The sequence below is a fragment of the Cupressus sempervirens genome, chromosome 10 (genome assembly GCF_028749045.1).
Source record: "Cupressus sempervirens isolate cs-2001-9-10 chromosome 10, ASM2874904v1, whole genome shotgun sequence".
Lineage (NCBI taxonomy): Eukaryota > Viridiplantae > Streptophyta > Pinopsida > Cupressales > Cupressaceae > Cupressus > Cupressus sempervirens.
The window spans coordinates 205,027,268-205,053,318 of NC_143127.1; the positions used below are offsets into that span (position 1 = coordinate 205,027,268).

The 26,051-nt window shown below is 34.7% G+C and overlaps 1 long non-coding RNA gene and 1 pseudogene across 1 annotated transcript; one reads left to right on the forward strand and one right to left on the reverse strand.

Annotated features, from left to right (window-relative positions):
* Positions 1 to 1,313: 1,313 nt before the first annotated feature.
* LOC149533348 (uncharacterized) lies at positions 1,314 to 25,120 on the reverse strand. The gene is made up of 3 exons (XR_016357302.1): positions 24,954 to 25,120; positions 24,747 to 24,823; positions 1,314 to 2,279 (listed from the first exon to the last, which is right to left on the reverse strand). It is a non-coding gene; the product is annotated as an uncharacterized LOC149533348 (long non-coding RNA).
* LOC149533349 (pentatricopeptide repeat-containing protein DOT4, chloroplastic pseudogene) lies at positions 19,962 to 22,830 on the forward strand (annotated as a pseudogene).
* Positions 25,121 to 26,051: the final 931 nt, after the last annotated feature.

A 26,051-nucleotide genomic window follows, 5' to 3' on the forward strand; every position in this document is an offset into this window, starting at 1 on the left:
AAACCTTGATACATCATTCAATAAGATACATCCATCTCATTCTTATGAGGCCACAATACTCTAGTTTATATTCAACTATATCAAAAGATGTATAGATTTTGATGATTGTTAATGAAATTTTTTGTTCTAATAGACAAAGGACCTCAACAACCTATTTGCTCAAACTATTAAAATTCGAAGGATCTAATGCATGTAAACCCCTTCTCTTTAATACTAGGTCCATCCAAACAATTGCCAAAATATATTTACCACAAAAGGTAAAGTATTCCAAATTATGACATGATAGTCATGGGTCTTGAGGCCTTTTAAGCTATTAAAGTCAATTTCACTTTTGACACTAGTACTTACATATTTGATGGGAAAGTGAGTCTGGGACATCTCTATAAGAATTGTGCACATTATTCCTTTGTCCAAATATAAGGAGTACTAGCTTTTTCATACTATTCATCATCATATTTTTCACCCCAAAGATTTGCGAACCTCTCGTTGTTGAAAGACTTCACATGATGAATAGCATCAAAAACACCAAAAAGTGTTTATATAATAGCATATGCCATATTGTTTTACAATGGATTCATAAGGAGTATTAGCTTTTTCATACTATTCATCATCATATTTTTCAGCCCAAAGATTTCGCAAACTTCTAGTCGTTGAAAGACTTCACATGATGAATAGTATCAAAAACACAAAAAACTGTTTCTATAATAGCATATGGTATATTTTTTTAGTATGCATATAGTCAACAAAATGCCTAATGGCTATATCCTTCAAGTATGGAAATTTATAGAATCTGCACAACAATTTCATGCTATTTTTATTACATGGATCATATCTACTACCACAAATCCCATCATTTTTTAAAAATCATGCTTTTTTGTCCATTGTCAACGATGCAATCACTCATTATTAGCAATGGTTCTTCACGATTCTCTTCTTGACCATTGAAATGTTTTTTTGGTCGATAATATGAATGATTCATTTTAACATAAGTGAAATGCCCACAACAAATACACTTACACAAACTTCTTGAATGCACCTCACAAAATCCTTAAAGTTGCAAGCAAGGAATCCATTATATCCATAGACAATGAGACTAGATGATGTACCATATGTAGGAAGATCATAAATCATAAACAATAAGGATGCTCCTAAAGTGAATTTGATTGAATGGCCGTCCCTTCAAGATTGAATTGCTTCAATTTCTTTTTTCACAATTTCAATAGCTCATCATATAATAGCTCTATATAAGCATTGATTGTATATGAAGTGACACTTTTCTTTCCTAGAATAATTAATGATAACATTAATAAAAATTATTTTGTTGCTATCCACGGGAGCAAGTTAGAATTTATTACAAAAACTAGCCAAGTAGTCCATTTAGTACATTGATTTGAGAATGAGTTTACCAAGTCTAGAGACAAACTCAACCTTACATTACAAGGATCTTGAAAAAAATCAAGCCATCTATTATCAAATTCCTTCGACATTCTAGAATCAAGTACATGTCGTAGTTTTCCATCGGTGGTCTTGTTTTGGGCATGTCATTGCATAAGTTTGGCAATAGCTCTGTATCTTTACATTCAAAGTAATCGTGAGAATATCAAAAAGTGGCAAAGAACCTTTCCTCAATAGATTTCAACCCTTGTCTATAACTTACTTCATGACATTTCAAACATTCACTCTCACTTGCAAGATTATTGCAAAATAATACATTACCATTCACACGTATGGATGTTTTCATACCCTAAGCCTATCTTAGTGATTTTCTTTTTACATTGACTTTGTTTTGCTGCCAATGTGGAGTTGGGTGGTAACAACAAACTTATTAATGACAATGGCTGATCTAAGCTTTCATTTGTCCAACCAAGCACCACTTGCAAGTTAAGAATTTTAAGGGGTGTCAAACGACTTAACTTGCAATTAGCATACACATGATCTTTAAAGAATTCTCCAAATATTTAGCCCAATCATTGTTTAAAACCTCATTCAACATTCTATCAACTTCAAACCCTTGCCTAATATCCTTGCCTCTTCATCTATATTGGGTGCCACTTCCTCTATGTTTGTTGCTTCTTCAAATCTCATACTCTGCAATCCTATCATATCCTCATAGCAATTGTAATCTCACGGGCTTATAACAATATGCCCGTAGCTTATCATATATTGATAAATCAAATTTCTATTTTTCATCTTTACACCAAGATAGTCATTAAATGGATATGGATATTTGTCCATGTCCTTCTCATCAGCTACTCTCTCATCATATGCATGGTATTGATCTGTAGTCAAACATCAACATTAAACAACTATAATATTTTGCATTCCAGCATTAATTTAGTTTTCTAATTCAAGAAAAAATAGAAATATGAAAAACTCAACTTAGTACCCACATCCAAACACATTCGATTATATCTTCTAAACTTATATTGCAGCTGACTGATAAAAGGTGAATCTCAGAATCTAACAACAAGCTTACAAGTCATGCCAACTCCCTAATTGGGTCTAGGACCTCTTAACACTAGTCAAGTGGTCAAGTGGATGGCACTTAAGCACTTATACAACTCCCAAAAATTTGAGCATCTTGACTTCTAATAAATGTAATTTAATGCTGCTAGGACTAATAAGATGCATGTATCATTGTAGGCACTAGGAGAAAACCATATATCAATCTTCACAAATTCAAAAACAAATAGTCCCGCTAATGTTTCAAGTACAAGCTGTAGATAAAATTTAAGAGCTTGAAACAATTTCAATGTCTCGAGATATTAAAATTGTCAAAGGGTTACCTAATACTGAGCTATATGCCTCTTTTCTCAAGTAAATATCTATTTCTACTGCTTTTTTTGAAATAAGTTTTTAACATTTTGTTAATAAAACAATAATGGTAAAAAATAAGAAAGTAGGAAATCATAATTGCAAAGTTGAAACAAAAATCAGTTCACGGGGGACAAATGGATCTAGCTAGCAGGAAGAATAAACCTAGTAAAATCTACCCTATTTTCCCTTCCACTTTACCTAGCTTCAGCTCCGTTAACTCCTTTGAGAATCCCTGATAACATCAATAAAAGCATAAGAAAAAAATCATGGTAAAGGGGTAAAAACACGGAATAATATTAATTAAATTGGGACACAGGTAAGACGAATGTTGAGAAAGGAGGACTAAACATTAGGGACCCTGTACTTAAGAACTACTCATGAGGAGCAAGATTGATGGGGAGAATGCTAACAGAGGATAATTCCTAGTGTGTTCAAGCAATGAGAGTGAATACCTGAACGACACAAATCTGGAAATGCCTGAACAGCTCAGCTAGAAGGACACTGGAACTTGCATGTGGAGGTTGTCAAAGGGGTATGAATGTAACTCTAAAACATATAAGTTGGGATCCCAACAATGGAAAGAAAATAAAGCTTTGGGAAGATATTAGAAGTACGAATTCTCTGTTAGGGACTAGACAAGAATTGAATGCCTTGGAAAATTGAATGAAAGACAATGCTTGCGTTTCCCTTTATGACATCTTAGAGTGGAAAGGCTTGAATGGATTATGGACAACTTAGATCAGTCCTCCTCTACTAAAAGAGCTAAATTCAGCACATGCCTCTTTCCTAGATGCATTAAAGGGTCATGCTCCCGTTGATGAGCAGTACGGAGTTAAAAGATTTGGACCGGAGAGAACAAGAGTTTTTCAGGGAAAAGTTGTTATGATCTTTCAAAACCAAAAACAAATCACTTATACCCAAAGTGTTTATGAAATTCCATTTGGCACAAAGATGAAATTCCTAAGGCAAATGGCTTCTGCTAGGTACTGATGCAAGGGAAAATTTTGACCAGAAAAATCTGACAAAAAGGAATATTAAGAGGCCCCCAATGTGTCCACTATGTCAGAATGCTGAGGGAAACATCTTCCACCTGTCAAGCAGTGTGAATATGCCAAAAAAACCTGGAAGACAGCTCTCCATGAACTCCAGATCTTCATCACTATTACGACAGAATGGCTGACTATGTTTCAGACATGGCATATGGATCTTCACATAAACTTCAACGGGAAAGAGGTATTTAGAAGAACACTATAGGCTCTTCGAAAAATGTTGGAGGTTATGGCTTGCACAAAACAAACCCACTTTCATATACAGATTGCTCTCATCCTCAATATCAACTACAAAATCTAAAGCCCTTTTGTTTGAGGCTATGTAAATAGCCGGGGTCCTTGACCACTGGAAAGAGAATCCTAGTCATAGGGAGCTTCTATGGTTACAAGTACTGAAGACTGGAAGTCTAGTCAATGTAGGAATTTGCACATTAAGGGTATCGACGGCATGAGAACTTTGGCTCAATCAGGAAGAGCTGGAAAATTGGGTAAGAGATGAAAACAAACATATTCTCTAATTTGATGGGGCCTCCAAGGGAAACCATGGTCCGTCAAGAAGTCGAGCGATAATAAATAATTCAGAAGGCTTTGCCATCATGTCTTTTGCATGAAGATTAGGTCTAAACACTAATAATGGAGCAGAGGCTTTAGGACTGTAGAAGGGGTTACAACTCACATTGATAATTGGCATCAACTTATCAATCTAGAAAATTCAAGATGGGCCATACAGCATCTAAACAGTGACGGCGAAGAAGAGGGCAACAACTTGCTATGGACGAGAATAAGAGCATTGAAGAATCAGTTTAAAAATATTGATGGCCACCATATCTTAAGACAAAGGTACTGATATGCTGATAGGAGGGCAAATGAAGGAGGTTCATTGAGCTATGCAATATTACATGTTAATCAACAAACAGTCACAGAGTTTCCACCATAATCTAAGCTCTCAAACCTTTGAGTTCTACAAAGATAAGAAGCAACTAAACTCCTCACTAAAGATCCCAGGTCCATCACAAGTTAGAGGTCCAAAACAATACAGAGCACAGGTCCAGAACAGAGTACAGGAAAAAAATAGCCATATACATGAGCATTAATAGCCAGATCTGCCTCACAGCTGCAGAAAGTAGAATAAAGAATAGCAAAGGACGACACTTACCCAAGTAACAGAACTCTCTTCAGCACTCTTTAGTAACTACCCAAAATTCATAGCACTTTACAGAGTTAGGATACCGAGCACTCAATAGAATTAGAATTAAAGCACTCTACAGGATACTGAACACTAGATAGAAATTCAAATTCGAGAAATACAGCTGGGCATCACTCTATACAATCAGATGTGCTGCCTCTACATAATCTTTGTGGTCAGTTTGTGCATTTTTTACTCGAAGGATTCTCAGCTAGCAATGGCTGATTAGTAGGAAACATAGCAACTACTTAAGTTACCCTCATTTTGTTGCCCATGTGCAAGAGGCAGAGATTAAAAGTATTTGCTAAAAACTATCTATTACTGGCATATCACCATTTATATTTTTCAAATATAAAAAACTATCTGTTGCTCTTTAAAAAAGAAACAATAATGGACAAGTTGTAAAACACAAAGATCAGAAAACTTTGACATGTTAGTATACTATTTGTTTGCATTTATAGGAACATGTTGTAATTCTGAGAATCTATCTTACATGTCATGATCTACAATGTGCATAAAATTAGACTGCGGTCACTTGAAATAAACAAATGTTATCTTTATCCATGTTTTCTTGAGTGCCTTCCTTGTCTAGATGGTAATTAAAGAAATGCTTTAGCAATGGAACACAAAGTTTCAAATATAAAAAATATCTGTTGGAGTTAAAAAGACAAAACAATAATGGTCAAATTGTAATACATAAAGATAAGGGAACTTTGGCGTGTTTGTATACTATTTATTTGCATTTATGGGAGCATGTTGTAATTCTGAAAATCTTGTTGATTATCTAGACTTGTGTTCAGTTTACATGTCATGATCTACAATGTGCATAAATCAAGACCATGGTAACTTGAAATAAACAAATGTCATTCTTATCCATGTTTTGTTGAGGGCCTTCCTTTTCTAGATGACAATTAAAGAAATGCTTTAGCCCAAGAACATGAAATTTCAAATATGAAATATATCTGATGTAGTTAAAAAGAATAAACAATGATGGTCAAATTCTAATACACAAAGACAAGGAAACTCTGGGGTGTTTGTATATTATTTGTTTGCATTTATAGGAGCCTGTTGTTATTCTGAAAATCTTGTTGATCATGTAGACTTATGTCAGTTTACATGTTATGATCTTCAATGTGCATAAAATAAGGCCATGTTGAATTGAATAACAAATATTATTTTTATCCATATTTTATTGAGGGCCTTCCTTGTCTAGATGATATCAAAGAACTGCTTTAGCAATGGAACACAGAATTTATGCCTGTTCTATTGATAAACCATGAGTATTTAAACATATGGCAATCTTGTTAATTGATAAGTAGGAGATAATTTCCACAACACATCAAATTGTGATATTGCTATCAGGATTTAACTGTGTGATTTTGAGTCAAATTCATTGACCCATGTTTCATGAGTAGTGATTCAACATGAGTCCATCTCTCATGAGAATAAATGGAACACTTAGCACTCATTGGATCTAGGTGATGCTCATAGGGGTGAAGCACGAGACTTCTTGGGAGGTAACCCATCCCAGTACTACTCCAGCTTGAGTGCGCTTAACTACGGAGTTTCCTCCATGGTTAAACCCAAAGCTTGCAACCCCATTTGCAAAACCTTCACCAAGTGTTGTGCCTCATGAACCATTCATTAGAAAGCTCCTTAGCCTCGTCAATTGATAACCTCATCATGAAACATGGGTCAATGAGTTTGACTCAAAATCACACAGTTAAATCCTGATAGCAATATCTCAATCTTGTTAATGTTAATGAATACACAAACAGTAACAAATAGGCTAATGATTCCTTTGTTATAACTTTGAAATTGCTTACTGGCATTAATTATTCACATGTTGAGATAAGATGACTTGTTCTAACAATTGACATACCCCCATGTGTGGACATATTATATCAATTAAAATAGTTTGGTGATCACATTGATTTGATGAACTAGCATAACTTTTAACTATGCCATATGAGACCATCTTCTAGGATTCCATGCAATTAATAGAGTAGGCTTGCACATAATGTTACCCAAGCATTCAGGCCCACAATATGAACTTGTGGTTTAATAGAAAAGTGATCAAAGGAATTGCAAATTGGATGCATATTACGAGTTCAATTCCCATATGCTCCAAAATGCATAGAGGAAACTAATGAACAAACAATTCACTAAAATTAGAATTGCCTATATGGTTCTGGTGCTCAGGTGCCTATGTACCTACTGTAAGTTACACCAAGAAATAACAAACTAATTATAGCACACATGCAATACCTATGCCATGAAGACTTAGTGAAAAGGAGCTTCAGGGATTACAGTGGTGAATTGGTTACAAAATTAGAAATTAATACCATACCTACTCATAATAACATGGAACACAAATATACAACTTCAAGATATGGTCACTACATTGTATTGCTTATACAATGAATAAAAGCATCGAATACTTCCACAATCTCAATAACTCCAAATTCTTACATGGCAGTCAATGTATTGTGACAGGATGCCCTTAATTTTATGCAACTCATCTCTTATAAAACACCAATTTTGTTCTCCTGATTGGACATAGTTAACAATCAGAAATCCATAGATTTTATGTTTAATGTATTAGGAAAGGATGGGCATTCATTAGACAAGGCTAAACTAGTTATGGTTATTTCTAAGCAATGTTATGATGTAAGCTTTAATAAGGACAACAAGCCCTATGCTTTTTGTAATGAACAAAGCATACACATGCCTACATTGAAATAGATGACGGGGGACCCACATGTAGCAAGTGCCAAGGGCCATGTGAAGAGGCAAGTCTATCTCTCCCTACATAAACCTTTGAAAAGGGAAAAGAGGTTCCACTCTCATTGTTTGCGTTCCACCTAATGGGGTTTGACAACTCTCCAGTTTAGAGAGCAAGATTTAGTTTACAACCTTCGTTGTAGGCTTTTGGACCCTACCTTCAATGGAAGACAAATGTGTTGGTAGTGCACTGACGACTATAATTTGATACATGGTTTAACGACCTCTTGTGTCTTCTATAAGTATAGTGGTTATATTAGGCATTAGCAGATTGATTTTTTCGTGCAACGACAACCACAACTTGTAACAAGTGGTATCAGAGCTTGGTCACAGGTTCAAATCCATGCGCTACGACAAAAGGTGTTGGGAGGAGGACTGTGCTTGAGAAGTGAGTGCATTATGAGGAGCCCATTCCTCCAAGATTCTAGGCTATCCGCTCTAAAATAGTGCGGTTTACATTTATCTGTGGTGGCAATTCAACAAATATTGTCTTATAGCCTAAGTCGTAAGCGTGCTTGGTTACCAGATCTACTTTTGTGCTTTTCTACTTGTATCACATATCATTTTACAAGAGAAGCAAATTGATCTTAGGGTTAGTTAAAACCTAGTCTCTCAAATATGCATTGATATTGGACAAATGTGCATTGTCTTTTGGCAAATTTGAACATACTTAACATAGTCACTATTTAGCTATTCGGTGGATTTACATAATTATTTGGTGGATTTGCCACCTAACCCTACAGATACACCTATTGAGTTAACAAAGTCAAATAATTGTCCAACTTAACAAATTTTGCAAATTTGTCATGTATTTAAATGGATATGCCATCCAATATTATAGATATGCTCTATTAGAGAAAAGAAGCATGATATAATCTGTTACATCCCAATTTTTGCCTAATTTTAAATTTGCTTATATAGCCATTGAGTTTTCATGTGAGTGAGTTGATTGTTAAAATTAGTTATCATCGTGTTAAATGGTAATGGTTAATCGTTAGGATTTCATGTGAAGATGACATGTTAGTTATTCTTTATGATATTCTTATATTGTTATTTAGAAATATTGGGAAGATGGTTATTCATTCATGAGAAGTCAAATGGTACATAACCATTATGATGTTTTATGATCAATAATTTGTTATAGTAATTATGATTATTTGAGGAATATGATATTATCGTGGAGAATCTCTTCTTGCAAGAGCACGTCAAAGGGGGGAGGGGGGAGAGGCATTGCCAATAAAGGAATTGAGCAAGGGAAACCACTTCACCTATGAGCTGACAGGTATGAATTCTAACCACTAAGGCTAAGGGGTAAAACGGCTAGGCAAGCAAGAGTATACTAGGGACTACCATGAGCTACCTGGTCAATAAATATGTATTATTAAAGATCACTAAACATTTAATTAAAATATGTTACCTTATGAGTTTTGATGATCTCAGAGCTTCATGTGATGTTGCCATGCCTTAGTACAATGATATCATATTATCTACGCATGCTTGCACACACACACACACACACACACACATATATATATATATATAGTGTTACATCCCAAATTTTGAGCTAATTTGAAATATAGCCGTTGAGGTTCGCATGAAGCCAGTTGGCAGTTTAATTTGTTATAATTTGGCAAAATGGTAAGATAGTTAGTTATTATGATTTCAAGTAAAGATAACATGCTAGTTGATTGTTAATCACGAATTCATGGAATTGAGATGAAGGTTAACCGTTATGATTATTTATGATTAAATAATTTATAATTTAATCACAAAGAATTTTTTGTAGGGAACACGTCGAAGGGGTGGAAGCATTGTCAAAAAAGAATTAGGCAGGAGCATCACCTTTACTGGGCAAATGGGTTGAGAACCTAGCGACTTGAAATAGGATACATCTATGGGACCCGCATGAGTTATTTAAATAAATAAATTGAGAAAATAAATGGGTTAAAATATAAAACATATCTCAAAGGATTTTAATTTATCTTTCATCGTATTAATAAATATTGATATACGTGCATATAATATAAAAATGATTTGGCACCATTATATTTTAATAATTTAATATAAAGTGATGTTTGCATGTGCATACATAAATATAAGATCATAATAATATTTGAATTATAATAATATTCAAACTATAATCTTCCAACTCTGTTTCTTCCTTTTCAATATTCTTTACTTTTAATCGATTTAATACTTGATATTTGAATTTAATCATTTGGAATTTGAATCGACTTTAATCTTTTGTAACCAATGGGAGCCAAGGAGTCATGTTGCTCTCCATTTGAGGAAGTCGTGAGAGGAGTTGGGCACTATACTATTTCCTCCCGACTTCCTTCTATTTTGGTGTTTCAAAACTTTGAAGCTCCATACCCCAACTTCTCCTCGTCTTAATCATCGTCGGTACCTGCAACATCGTCCATGAAAACCTTGTTCAAGCAATTCAAGTTCTGCTCCTTGCCATACAAGCATTCCAACTTCCTTAATCAAATCCGACCTCCCATTAATTTTGTATTCTTACACATAGTTTTCCGGCTTCATTCTTTTTTTTGAATCTCTGCAGACTATGGCAGCATCACTCTTGTTTCAGTCTGCCGTATGGAATATTCTTCTAAGGATTGTTATTAATACTGTGATTACGCCTGAAGGAAAAAGGGAAGAAGTGCAGATACTAATATTGTTTAGCAAGTTCCAGACCCCACTTTACATATTGAAGCACCAACCTCCATATGTTTCAAGCAACCGTCTTCCCATGGTACCAACCACAAATCAAGAGCAACATCTATACTGAGAACCAGTGTTTCAAGCAGGTTGATGAGTTTTCAACAAACACCATTCATCTTTCGGAACATATCAGGTTATGTGATTAACCCAAACCATGCATTGCAATGTAACATCTACCAATTTGCTATAGCACTTCTGATCTTTATAGCAGTATGCTACAATACTTATCATGATAATGTCTTATTTGATCTCTGGTTGATATTACAGAATAAATTCTCTTTAAAGTAGACCAGATCATGGGAAGTGATAACCAAATAACCATAGTATGGAATCCATGAAGCATTACGCTACTGGATATTAGAATTTAACAATCAATTCTAAAACCTTTAAAGAACTTAATTAGGTAATCACAGCTTGTGAAATGCTGAATTGTATGTAATCTTCCTGAATAATATTGGTATCATTAGCAAGTTTTATGCTGTCACAAACCACACAATGATATTAAGAGAAAGAATGTTCATTCAAATACACTCGGAAATCACCAACAATGAAGCCCTAAATGGTGAAGAGGTGAAAAAGGGCAGTATGCTCATAACTTTTAATGCATCTAGGAATCACCGGCTAGTAGCCATGGAATGGGTGATGAGATGAGAGAAAGGAAATTGAATAACTTGAAACAGCAATAGATGTGACATAAAAAATTTTATCATTTTAGTTTGAATTAATTAATAGTTCATGCAAGATCTTGTTAATTGTACCCTCTGGCTGTCAAGTTGTATGGCATGTTTAAAATACTAAGATGACCAGTGGATGGAAAGATGATCCTTGTCTATTCCGGGTAGGGAGGGCCTTTCTAAATAGAGATCGTGTGGGGATAAGATTTGGTTCGAGGTTGGATGGTTAAGCCCCTGAAAATGTTTCACCTCTCCATAAGTTGTTAGATGTGCATTGGACAAGATAAGCTATGCATTCAATTGCTTTGTCAGAACAGGTACTTTTACTTTTAAAACGTACATGCAAGATTTAGGTAAGAATAATTGAGTTATTTCATTGTTATAGTTATTTTTCAATTAGTCATGAAGGATAGATTTATCTGATAATTTGATATATCAAACCTCCATTTATTTGAGCATATCTCCTAATCTTGAGTTACTGCCACAGTTAAGTGATCAGCAGGAAAGGAATCTGAAGCCCTAATTGATTCAGTGGTAATTGGAACCCTAAAATGATATAGTGGTATCGGAAGTCATAATTGAATCAGTGGTATCGGAAGCCCTATTTAAATCAGCGATATCGGAAGCCCTAAGTGATACCGTGGTAACTAAAAGCCCTAAATGATCCAATGGTAATTGAAGGTCTAATTGATACAATGGTATGTGATGCCCTAATTTTAAATATAGTGGTATTTAATCGTAATCATCATTTGATTTTGAGATAGCAGTTTTTAGATGGTAGTCGTCATGTGATATTGTTATAGTGGTATTGGTGGACTAACTCGGGTGGTTGCAGATGCATCCCTAGTTTTATTTTTTATCTCAAATTTCATGGTATGTGGTTTTTAACTTCTATAGTAATTATCATTAATGGTTTTTTCAGCGATTCGTTAAGAAATTTTGTTTAACTAATTTTAATCGTCAATCCCTTTTATATGAACGAAACTGATTTAATTGACTTCCTATGAAGATGAAGTGATAACTATATTTCTTTGAGAATGTTAGTTGTTAATTAAGACCAGGGAAATCAAAATGTTACATATAGATATATAGATAGATATATATATATATACACACACAGATGTATTGTATCCGTGAAGTATACGTCCACATAAAATAAGACATATATGTTAAATATGTTAAAATATCATTGATATATATAAATATATATACGTGCGTACATACATACACAAGTATAAGCAGGTGGTGTATGATATTATTATACTAAGGTAAATAGCATGGGTTAATATTATTCCTTGGTGATTGTTTATTTTCCATCTTGAGTGGCTATATTTCTATAATGTTTTCCATCAGCCTTATATTATTTTGTTTGGGTGACCACATTAATATTTATTTTATTTGTCACATTGAACCAATAGTCATGTACCTTGTAACTCCTTGCCACATTTGCAATCTTGCTCGTAACTGAGCATGTAGCCAAGAAGGCTAAGTTACAATACGAAAGCTCATTCTGATATAACATCTTGCCTCTGGCGGAAACCACACCACCGCATGTAGAATTATTTCTTTCTTTCGCTCTCATTCTTGCTTCACAATCATGCTTGCAAGTTATACACACTTTCTACAGGCAATTAAATTCAGCTTAATCAATATTGCAGTCCCTAATCAGAACGATAGTAGCTGATCATGCATCCTTGCTTCCATAGCCTTTGGTGTTTGGGCAGTTGGAAATGTAAGAGGAGTAACTGAGAAGGGAGGAGTGAATCAGTTACCACAAAAACAAATCCTTGACCCTTAGATGTCAATACAATCTACCACTTATCATACAGTACTGAATAGCTCGATTAACACTAGAATATAACAGATGCTCGGATAACAAAGCAATCTTAAGATGTATTATTCTATTTTATCCTTTAGTGACTTAGTTGCAGAAATATTAAACATAAGTAAATAACATGAACACAAATGATACAAAGATTTAACATGGAAACCCAATTTGGGAAAAACCACCTTGCAACTAGTCACAATAGTTTTTACTCTTCTGAAGTGAGCCCTGTTAAGAGCCAACCCTATTAAAGGTTACAAAACATATTGTTAAGTATGACCTTGCTAGAAGATTTAGTTCACCCTATTAGGAGTGGCTTGGTTAGAGGTCTTCAAACACTTTGATCTTGAAATGTCACCTCGTTAGAAGACTTAAAAGACTAACTATTAAGTCAACTCTATTAAGAGATTTCTTTATTGCTACAATAGTTAGAAAGCAACAACAATTTGACCTGATTTAAGAAGCAACTTTCTTTGCTAATTTAAATCTTTGTTTTGGCTTGACCTCTGGATCCTTCCTTGTTAGATGTTTCTTTGCAGCTTACCTTTCACGCTTTCCTACTCTGCCTTACCTTCGCTCATATATCCATCTATTTCATATTCATCTTGATACACCCTTATCCTCACAACTTGACCTTTCTTATATATCATAAGCTAGGAAAAGTCAGCTTGAAAACCCTTTCAAAACATCCAAATAGTTGGCCTTAATTAATTAAACATTTTGTAATTTCAATCTATTGTCACTTGGTCAACACTGAAACTGAACACTTGGTTGACACTATGACTCCTTCATTGCCCAACCACTCCGTCAATACTGATCTCTTTTGATACCCAACCACTTGGTCAATACTGCAAGCAGAAATCCTTTCATTAACCAACTTCTCGATTAATACTAGAAAATCTTTATTACCCAACTACTCAATCAATACTAAGATATACAAGTTTAATACTGCAAACTCTGTATTTCTCAATTAATACTAACATTTGTGTAAACATCAATGACAATATACAATTGATTGATTGTTTCCAACATGGGCAACCCGAGTATCAATCAAATTGTTCAGGTTGTCGAAGAACAACCACCATTCAAGTTGTGATATCATCACTTTATCTTATGTTTATATTTCAAAAGATATAATGAGGCATAACTGAAGCCGCTTATGAAATGTTTACTAGAATCGGTCATGATATGAACCAATGTTCTCTATTTATGCACACATTGTAAGAATGATTTAGAACTGTGGCATTTTCTCATTTATGAAATTCTCTCTCCAAGATCATGAAAATTAGAGTGCAAGTTATAGAGGGCTATTTGAATATATATTTCTTGAGATAAGAAATAGCACCTTGCCAATAGATAATGCTAGCACCAAAATGGAAAATGCATTGGTTGTGCATAAAATGCTTTAACATTCAGCTATCTTTTACTATGTCAACACAAGAAAGGCAAATGTATTGTCTGTGCAAATAAATGCTTTATTCAGCTATCTTTTATCATGTCAACACTAGAATGACAGATCTATTATCTGTACATATAAATGTTTTAATATTTAGACTTCTTTTATAAATGCCAAGGCCAATTCAGCAGAAACATTGGTTGTGATTCCAAATGTTCATACATCCACCCAATGAATCATCCAAGAAGACCAGCATGGTCAAGACGAAGGGTGTAGATTGGCAATCATTTAACTATGATTTATTCCTGCATGATAAAAGAAAAGAACCATCAGTCACTCAAGCAAGTAATTATGATTTGTTTAAAACCTGTGTCAGCTCATGATAGTTCTTAGTGTAGTCTTGTTGTCAAGTCAAGTGATGGGTGATCGGGTACATAGTGCCCTCACAAATCCTTAGCCAATGGGTTAGTTGCATGCTTGTTGCTATGATCACTAGAGGTCATGGTGCTAATAGTTGGCAGAGAGGTGTATGGAAGGTATCCTAAGCCTAGCTAGTTGTTTAGCCGATGCTCTAACATTAGGATGCTCAATGGCTAGACAGTGATGCCCCAAGCCTAATTCTCAAGGTAGGGAGGGTCTTTCTCAGTAGAGATTGTATGGGAATACTTAAGGGTCCGAGGTTGGGAGGTTAAGCCCAATGGCAATGTTTCTTCTCTCCTCTCCTCTGGTAGCCAAGGCTTGCACAACTCAAGGTCAAAGTTTTTATTCAAACACACATCTAAAATTCTGGTACTTTATATTTATGCTCTCCATTTTCAGTTAAATATTATAGTTAGATAAAATGGTTAGTTTTTCTTTATTTGGATTAAAGTAGTTAATTCAGTTTATTTTTTACTTGTATATGAATAAATGGAAAGGAAAACGATATCCATGCATAGGTAGTTATAACTATATTTCATGTTACGTTGAAAATAAATGTTATTTTTAGATATTTCCAATTTATTAATTTAGTATGAAATTTTAGCGTGTTACATAATCTTGCAGAAGCAATCTGTTATCCCCAAAATACAACCTTGTTGTCAAAATCGTTCCATAAACCTCACAGTTTGTTAGATTCAACAATGCCCAAATACACTCAGTAATTTGTCAAATTCGCTAATCCATAGATGGGCTTTGTGATCCAATAGATTCGACATTCAACAAATTCACTTTGCAATCCAACATACTTGGCATTCCACATATGTGCTCTGTAATCCATCAAATTTTTCATTACATAGATATACTTGATCATCTGTCAAATTTGCCAATCTCTCAGATTCACTCTACAATCCCTCATATTCACTTTGATTCCCTCATATTTCAGTCAGCTAGATCATTCTTAGTTCATAGCACCCATATCTCTCATTGCCTTTCCATCCTCTTTGAAGCTTAGTCTTTCTCCTAGTCTGAGCTTAATTTTGATACAAGTCTAAGCTTATTGTTCATCCTAATCTAGGCTTTTGTCTTCCATCCATCTTCAACTTTCATCCATATCCAACTCATCAACTAATCATGTCACAATTCTTTCATGATGAGTTCCATAATCCTACTTATTCTTCCACTTCATCCCATTCAAATGATGATGAGACTCTTGTAGATCATGACGAGTACATTGAAGATTTTAGCAAGATTGCTCCTAGCATCCTCCAATGTCCAATCAATCCTCCAAGCTATCCCCTCATTCATATGCACTAGCACTTCTTATCAGGCCTTTGGCAAGTGAAATCCATTAGGTTATCCATCCTAATCTCCCTCCCATATGACAGTCACATATCCTCCTCATACAATATTTATGCTTGCATATTTTTCTCTAGTACTTATATTCCAATCTCTATCTTTGCATGTAAACAATCTCTCCTTCACTCTTAGTCTAAATCCATCATCTCATTACCCTTCAATCCATACACTATCCTCTGATTAATACGAATTCTCCAATCCATTATCATCATCCCAAATCTACTATCCTACCTCACTCCTACTTTTCCCTACGTCAATCTCCCATTTGCACCATCCTATTCCAATCCATCTTCATCTTCTCTATGACATCCCTATGCACCATCTTTTGTTCCTTCCTACACCACAATCTTCCTACGTCCCACAAATTTTGTAATAAAAAATGTATGGATGGAGTTTCATTCCTTTCATTAACGAATAAAGAAATTAGTTTGTTGTCATTTTCATCAATCTTACTATTTATATTTTAGGTTTGTATGTGTATTTGGAGTGTTGGTTGTGGGCTGGTTGTGGGCAGTAGTTCATTGCACTAATGTGTTAAGATATCAAACCTTTATGAGGCCACTAAGGTCTTCAAATTTGAGTTTTAAGCTTCATTTTAGGCATTTTACCAGACAAAAATATAAATATCTTTCAAACCACTCAAGATATTGAGGTGATTCTTTTGCAATTGTCCAATTTTTCAATTACACTCCTTGGGACCAAGTTTTGTCTCCACACAAGCAAAATGGAAAAGAGTCCTGAAATCATGACCTCAAATGGAAAAAAAGTCCCAAAAATAGTGTGTGACTAGTTTTGGCTATTTTTAGCTTCTACACATCTTATATAATGCAGTTATCATAGCGGACCCCAAGAAAACTAAAGAACAATTTTTTTGGGTGATGCAAGGTTTCTATTACACCTTAGATGCTCCTACATCATTATTGACCCTTCTTCTACTAAGGCTGAGTATTGAGATGAAGGACTAATGTCACAAAGGAGTCTATTTGAATTCAATACATTCTTACTACATATAGAAACCATTAGTGCTTTTGTATGATAATGAAAGCACCATCAAGATCTCAAAAATTCTAGTTTATGAATAGATCAAATAAATCAAGATCCATATGCACCACGTTGAGGAACTCATTCAAGAGTATGTCACGAACTTGCAATAATGTTCTGCTTCAGCATACAACACAAAAACATAAACCAAAAAATTAATATCAAGTAAGTTTTATCGTCTAAAGTTTTATTTGGGGTGTAGAAGGATATTCCATCATCAAGCATAGGCAGTTTCCCCTCTCCTATCTCTTTCGTGAGAGGTGAAGCTAGTTCCCTTCTTTTCATTTAAAGGGTAGAAATGAGGAGAGGAAAGGGAGATATTTTGTACTCTTCTTGGTTTCGAAAGAGGATCCCACTTTGTACATGGGTAACAAACACGGGTAAATGGGCAATGGTCTAATATCCATGATGCACCTTAGACGATGATTTAACTATAATATTACACATATTTAGTAAGTTACTTAAAACATTTAGAATATTTATTTTCCCTTATGTTACAAGTAGTGATTTTGTTGCAGCAAAAAATCAACCTATTAATGCCTAATACAACCACTAGACTTCTAGAAGACATAGGATGTTATTAAACCATATTGTAAATCCTCGCAAGGGGCATTAGCACATTGCAACAATCCCCCTCCCAACATTACTCTTCACAACCTACATGGATTTGAACCTATGACTAAGCTCCGATACCACTTGTTATAATTAGCAATTGTCATTGGACTAAAAGATAGACCTGATACTGCCTAATACAACTACTAGTCTTATAAACAACGCAGTAGGCTATTAAACCATGTCACAAATCCTTGCAAGGGAGACTTGACATGTTGCTAACATCTTATTTGTGTAGCAAATAATGAGTATCACCCTTGATTTGAGAGGCCAAATTTATTAGACATTTAATTTGGAATAAGGCTAGTCAAATTCCTGCTTGCATGAGGCACATTTAAATTTATTAAATGCATTAATAAATTTAACCTAGAACAAGGAAGACAATAAAGCTCTTGTTAAGGAAAAAAGAATTGAGAATGTATGTAATCTAATCGAAGTAAGCATGGTCATTACATTAAACATGAGAAAATATACGAGCTTACAACCAGGGTAAAACAACCAATTGATTTAGTTAAAAGAAACTAATATGACTCTTAAAAGATTGCAACAATAATCACTATAGATTAAAAACAAAATATATTTTCAAAAGCCAAAGTTTGTAGCTCAATCAGTTGAGCACAATTGGTGAGGATGATGATAAGAGGAGATAATGTCATCCACCAAGGTTCAAACTCTCTGAGGCGCTTTTGGGCCAAGTTTGACACCTAGGTGAATTTGACAGACGGAACCCCCCCTAAATGTAGCTGCTTAGCTGGAAAAAAACTCCTATTTTAGATGTGTGCTTACTCATAATGTTGTAATCTACTATATAAAGGCAAAGAAATGTCGATGCTCAAATGTTTCCATTTAATAAACATATATAGTTACACCACCTTGGGGGACGAGGGACATGTTTGCGGACAGTGGGGGAAGAAGACGGGGGGTGCACACTATATACTATACATATGGTACTTGAAATACTAGTTATGAAAATATGTATAACAATATAAGTCAATGATGTAAAAATACTAATTTACTACAATTTAAATACTCAAACATTGCATTGAACATAAAAGTGGAACATTAAACATTGAATAATAAATATTAAAATTTTAAATACTTCAATTATATAAATATTAAATAATAATAGTCATAGATATCAAAAGTATGAGTATCTCATCATTAAAGATTATTACATTGAGCAACATGATATGACATTCAATACGACCAATAGAATATTACAAAATGTTTAATTTTTTAAACAAACTCGTTCCCATTCCCCCATTCCACTAAATTTGAATGTCTCTAAGACAAGGTGTGTATATATACTCAAAACAAACATAAAATTAATAAACAATTACATTTTAATTTTATATAATAATTATATAATAAAATAGCTATATTCCTTTAATAACTCTTATAATCTTCAATTTAGTACAAACTATCATTAATAAAATCAGACAATTTGCAAGAATAATATATATAGATCAGAGTTTTAATAAAACTTGAAACAAAAACATATAGATAAGAGTTTTTATAATTTTACAACAAATTACATAATCTGTGAGTATTAGATTTACTAACATACTTTTGTTTAATAAATGTGACACTGGAAAATACACGGAAGAGATAAGGAGTCCTGCAACTCCACCAGATTCTATCAACGCACATATAATTACAGCGGATATCAACCGAGAACACAGGTCAAGGAGTTATTGTTATAAAATTTTGAGATTGCCTACAGATTCAACAAAATTGGCATTACGTTCTCGTAGGATGGAATTAAATGGGGATTCAGATTACTTGTCCGCTATTATTGTGTTGAAGCTTGAGCGAGCAGCAACCCAATCTGCTTATCATCTTTTGCGATAATGAAGCTCTAAATATTTTACGGGATGGCTCTTGGGCATGGGGATGAGGATTCCTTCTCCTGCCATGGTGTGCTTTATTATGACGAGTGTAATGTATAAATTGCACGTTTTGCGCATACCAACTACAGTTACAAAATGTCATTGATGTCCATCGTTCGTCTCAATTTCACAGCATTACATATTCAAAATTAATGTGTATCTTCAATTATCGCAGACCTCTATTTTCAACATCGCACATTCACAAGGCGAGCAATGTTCACTTTTTCATCGCCCGCGAGCAATTTTCATATACTACACCCACAATTTTTCGTAATAAGCTTATTTACATGTATACCAAGTGCGGAAGTTTAGTAGATGCGCGTAAAGTGTTTAACCACATGAAAGAACGAGATAACCTCTCATGGAATACAATTATTGCAGCGTACAGAAGACACGGGTACCCTCAAGAGACAGTCGCACTGTTTCACCACATGCAACAAACAGATCTTCAACCCGATCGATTTACATTTGCAACCGTACTCCCAGCCTTCGCCAAATTAGGAGCTTTGCAAGAGGGCATCGGCATCCATAAAAAGTTGAAGGATAAAGGGATTTTGTCAGATGTCGTAATTGCAACTGCCCTGGTAGACATGTATGCAAAATGTGGAAGCATTGACAAGGCAAGTGAACTGTTTGACAAAATGAATCACCGAAACGTGTTCTCATGGAACGCCATGATTGCAGGATATGGAAAAAATGGAATTGTTGAAAAGGCTTTAGAAACTTTCAGGCAAATGCAATCTGTGGGAGTAAAGCCAGACTCTGCAACCTTTGCCAGCATCCTACCTGCCTGTGCCAAAATGGGAGCTTTGGAACAGGGTATATACATCCATCACAGCATAAAGGATAAGGATATTTTATCAGATGTAGTAGTTGCAACAGCCCTAGTAGACATGTATGCAAAATGTGGAAAAGTAGACAAGGCCCGTGAATTGTTTGACAAAATGACTCAGAGAAATCTAATCTCATGGAATGCCATGATTGCAGGATATGCACAAAATGGATTTGCCGAAACAGCTTTAGAAACTTTCAAACAAATGCAACTGGCAGGTGTGATACCAGACTCTGCAACCTTCGCCAGCATCCTCCCTGCCTGCGCCAAAATTGGAGCTTTGGAACAGGGTGTGCACATCCATCAAATTATAATGGAAGGGGGATTATTGTCAAATCTTATAGTTGGAAATGCTCTGGTAGACATGTATGCAAAATGTGGAAGTATAGACAAGGCACATGCATTGTTTGAAAATTTGCCTCAGAAAAATGTGGTCTCGTGGAATGCCATGATTGCAGGATATGCCCAAAATGGATATGTTGAAAAGGCATTAGAAACTTTCAACGACATTCAAATGGCTTGTGTGAGGCCAAATTCCACAACCTTTGCTAGCATCCTCCCTGCATGTGCCAAAATGGGAGCATTGGAAAAGGGTATGGACATTCACCAAAGCATAATGGAAGGGGGATTTTTGTCAGATACTAGAGTTGGAAATGCTTTGATGGATATGTATGCAAAATGTGGAAGTGTAGACAAGGCCCGTGAATTGTTTGACGAAATGCCTAAAAAAAATGTGGTCTCATGGAATGTCATGATTGCAGGATATGCACAAAATGGACTTTGCAAAGATGCTCTCAAAATCTTTGAATTAATAGAGCACTCTGAGACACATCCTGATACCATAAGCTTTGCTTGTGTTCTATGTGCATGCAGCCATGCAGGTTTAGTGGATGAGGGATGTACATTCTTCAATCGAATGAGTGACCCCTATTGCATCACACCTACAGTTGATCATTACGTGTGCATGGTTGATCTTCTTGCCCGTGCTGGCTATCTTGAGGAATGCCTAAACTTTATCATTAAGATGCCAGTGAAACCTGTGGTGGGTGTGTGGATGAGTTTTCTGGGTGCCTGTAGAGCACATATTAATATAGGATTGGGAATATTTATTGCATTTCTGCTTTTGGATCTCAATCGTAAAAACGCTGCAACTTATGTTCTTCTCTCAAACAACTATGCACAAGCAGGCAGGTGGGGTGAGGTTCAAATGGTACGGAGATTGATGAAAGATGAAGGAATTAAAAAGATCCCTGGATGCAGTTGGATAGAAGCCCATAAAATGGTACATGCTTTTAGTGTAGGGGACAGATCACATCCACAGACTCAGGAGATATATGCAAAGCTGGAGGAATTGGATTGGGAGATGAAGGCAGCTGGGTATATTCCAGATTCAAGGCATTTGCTTAATGATGTGGAAGAGGAGGAAAAAGAATTATTCCTCTGTTACCATAGTGAAAAGTTGGCAATTGCATTTGGTTTGTTAAACACCCCCCCTGGCTCAGCTATTAGAGTTGTCAAGAACTTACGAGTATGTGCTGACTGCCACATTGCAACGAAATTTATCTCCAATATTGTTGGAAGAGAAATTATTGTAAGAGATGCAAACCGTTTCCATCACTTTAAGGAAGGAGAATGTTCTTGTGGAGATTATTGGTGATGATAGTTGATAAGAGAAGGAACTAAAAAATAGGCCTGCACTGTAAAATGTATTGTAATAATCAAGCGGCAAACCGTTTCCATTGCAACGAAATTTATATCCAATATTGTTGGAAGAGAAATTATTCTAAGAGATGCAAGCACTTCCATCACTTTAAGGAAGGAGAATGTTCTTATGGAGATATTTGGTGATGATAGTTGATAAGTGAAGGAATTGAAAAACAGGCCTGCATTGTTAAATCAAAATGTATTGTAATAATGAAGGGGCAAAGTAGTATTTTCCAGTTTTCACAACTTTTTTTTGTTCTTCGTTTTCATATAAATTGTTGGGTTATCTGTCAAAGGTCTGTGCTATGTTAAGGTGGATGTTATATTAAATTGTTCATATGAAACTATATATGTATATTATGACATGGAAAGTGGGAGGAGATAAAGAGAGGGTAAGACAGAAGGCAAGGAACACATCTAGAAAATGTAATGGTACTCGATTAGTAGTGACAGAAGAGATGAACTCAGAATGTAAGGTTACTCATTTGAGAGTGAATTAAGATCTTAAGTTTAGCATGTAATTTTATGAAGTCTATAGTTTTTGTCTCATTTATGGTTTAGATATTTCTAGTGTTGTTACATTTTTATTTTCTTCACGGGATAGCTAATAAATTTGTGAATTGATGAAAAAAAATTGATTTCAATATATTAAATCTTAATCAAAGAATAACTATAGTTAGTTAAGCTGTTGTGTTTATATTGTAATAACTGGTTCTGCATGGTACTTGAAAAACCTCACATGACAAGGTTTATAAATTGATGTTACAGAAGAACACTTTCTATTTCATTGTAGCTGCATATTCATGCTATCATAGAATTGTACATGATGGGACTTATCAATTGATAATAACAAGATGAGGGTTTGATCTAGTTCTAATTGAAACTTCTAGTTGTGAATCTAATTCATTCTAATATATCAGGTCCTATAGATGTTTATTACTTGTCAAAATCCTCTTATCATAAATATTTCATTAAGGATTATTCTAGGGCTTAGGTATATTAATTTTAAAGAAAATATAATGTCTCCAGTCAATTTAGGGAGTTTTAAGGTCTTTACTCGAATGACAGAGTTTGCTCTCCTGTACTAAACTAATAGAAAGATTAAATTATTATTAGAAACTGCCAATGATGGTAAGTACTATTCTGTAGTGTTTGACAGATTTTAAGGGAAATGATATGGAAAGGTGAAGGAAAAATCCATACACCCCTTCATAGAATGGAGTTACAAAATGGATTGAAGTACGTTGATGAAGATCAAACCCTTGAAGGAGGGCAACATCAATAAAATGTTCCTAAATGCAAGGAAGCAACTCGAAACTATGACTCAATATAATATACACCATCGATACATTCTTGTTAGTCTCTTACTATATCCACTCAGCTACCAATCACATTGACTTGTAATACAGGTGAACAGTTACACAATTACCGTCTCATTTGTTAGTTGGCACCGTCTCCATCATACTTCTTTTAGAATAAAGAGCTCTGAAGCATGAAGGAACATTTGCGATTGATTGATAATTTGATGGTAATGGCAAAATCTATCTCAGGATAAATCAGCTTGGGGACCTATTCCCCTGCATGGATAAAATTGTTCTTCTATCGCAGGGAAATGTTGAACACTTGTTATTGGATAAAATGTAGCGGATCGTAATAGCTATTATCCCAGAGCAAGCCTTAGGAATCACTCCATGGCTCGGCCCTTGAAATAATTGGAAAGCAACATGAGTGTCAAATTAGCTTTGATGAAGTGAAAAGCACACATGTTCGGCAGAGAATAGGTGACAAATCACCCTAACGTGTAATTACAAGCAGAGTCCTAGCATTCAACATGATAATAGACTAAATTCCTCATCATTGCTACGATTCGATCCCCTTACATTTGACACAACCCTCGTACACGAATTTCCCCCGCTCCCCGCAGCTCAAAAGATGCCTAGAAATTGTCGAAACCAAATAAAACCCCAGACCAATGCGGTCTATTGAAGGCCTCGTAATGTCTATTTTAGAGAGACTGACCCGGAAAATGATTCAGCGGATCTATAATTATAGAATTCACTCCACACACCATAAGCCCATACATTTCAAAATTAAAATCAAAATCACAGCAATTCTTCTTTTCACGAGAAAAACTCAGCCAACATCCATTTCAAATGAAACCACAACGTGAATTGTGATACTTTTTCACTGTTAATAAAATTGCGGAGACATCTCCCTTTCACTGAAATAAAAATCTGAATCAACCACATTTTAACCCCTCTAATTACTTGCCCTGAATCGGCAGAACCAATCTTTGAATAGAAAAAGACTAGCAATTAAAATGCCTGCAAAATGAACCAGCTAATTCATGGCGCCCAATCTCTACTCCGTTACAAAAAATCATCAAACTGCAATTATATTTAAAAAGAGGAAAATAAAGCTAAGAAAGGAATTGTACCCGTAACTTTATGGCCCAGAGAGGGGACAAAAAACACCCGAATTGTCTTAACAAAAAACACATCCGTCCATGCTACTCTGTTTCGTCAGCAAAAATGTGTGATGAGTCAGCTACTTCATATCAATTGTCTACTGCATTCCAGCAAAACATCAATTATATTTAAAAGAAAGGGAAAATGGTAAGGAAGGGATTGTATAGGGATTTCACCCGCAATTTACGCTTCATTGATAACGAATTTCAGGAAGAAAACAGCCTTCTCGTTCAATTGCCTTGAGAGATTACTTCATCTGCATGGTGCCCTCCTCTGCATTAGCTCCTCATCAAACACGAATCTCCATAGACAGAAACCACCGAATTAATTTCCCTATGACAACACAGACTTTCCAACAATGATACCAAAATTTAAATTTGTCCGTATAAAGAGAATTATAGAATATTGTATATCAGAGAATGATGGATTCCGAGACGTTGAAAGTTACCGTTTATACAGTTTTATTTAGAGAGTGCTTTTTGCTTTTTTGTTTTGTTTTTTCCCTTAAAAAGAAACTAAACGTGTTTTTACTAACATTTTTTCGAAAACAATTAATGCTAGTATTTTGTGTTGTGTACATTAAAACTACATTAAAGAATGATCGTATATAGAGAGGCAATGCAATAATAATAAAGTGTTACTTAAATATGATTATAAAATTGTCATAACAATATAAAAATTATACAAGAAGAAGACATAAGACTCCATATTTTGATAAAATTACATTTTTGACAAGTCTTAGAAATAAAAAGTAATTTGGCTAGGATTCAAGGTTTTCTTCTTGGTTCTTTCTCTAATGAGTGTGTGTGTGTGTGTGTGTGTGTATATATATATATATATATATATATATATATATATATATATATAGGTCTACTCCACTTTTGTCTAAAATCAAAAAGTCTTAGCAATAAAAAAGATAATAGCTATAGAAAAATCATTACAATAACAAGCCATAAAGTCTTACAAGATACTACTATACATTGAATTTGAAAAGTCTTTGAAGTTGCTTGGAATGATTGGGGTCATTTATTTGTTCCTAAAGAGTTTGAATCTTGATATAGTCCAGAAAATAACTAATCATGGTATTATTCATGGAACCCACCTATAATTGACAACAAAGATAAGCAATTTGGAGCAAGATATCAAAGTAAAACTTTAGAATTTGTGTTGTCTCGTGAAGTTGTTGATTAGAAAACATTGACATGCACCTACAATTCCATTCATTAAGAAGAACAAATTGTCTCAAAGTATCAACTATGATATTGTTACATAGA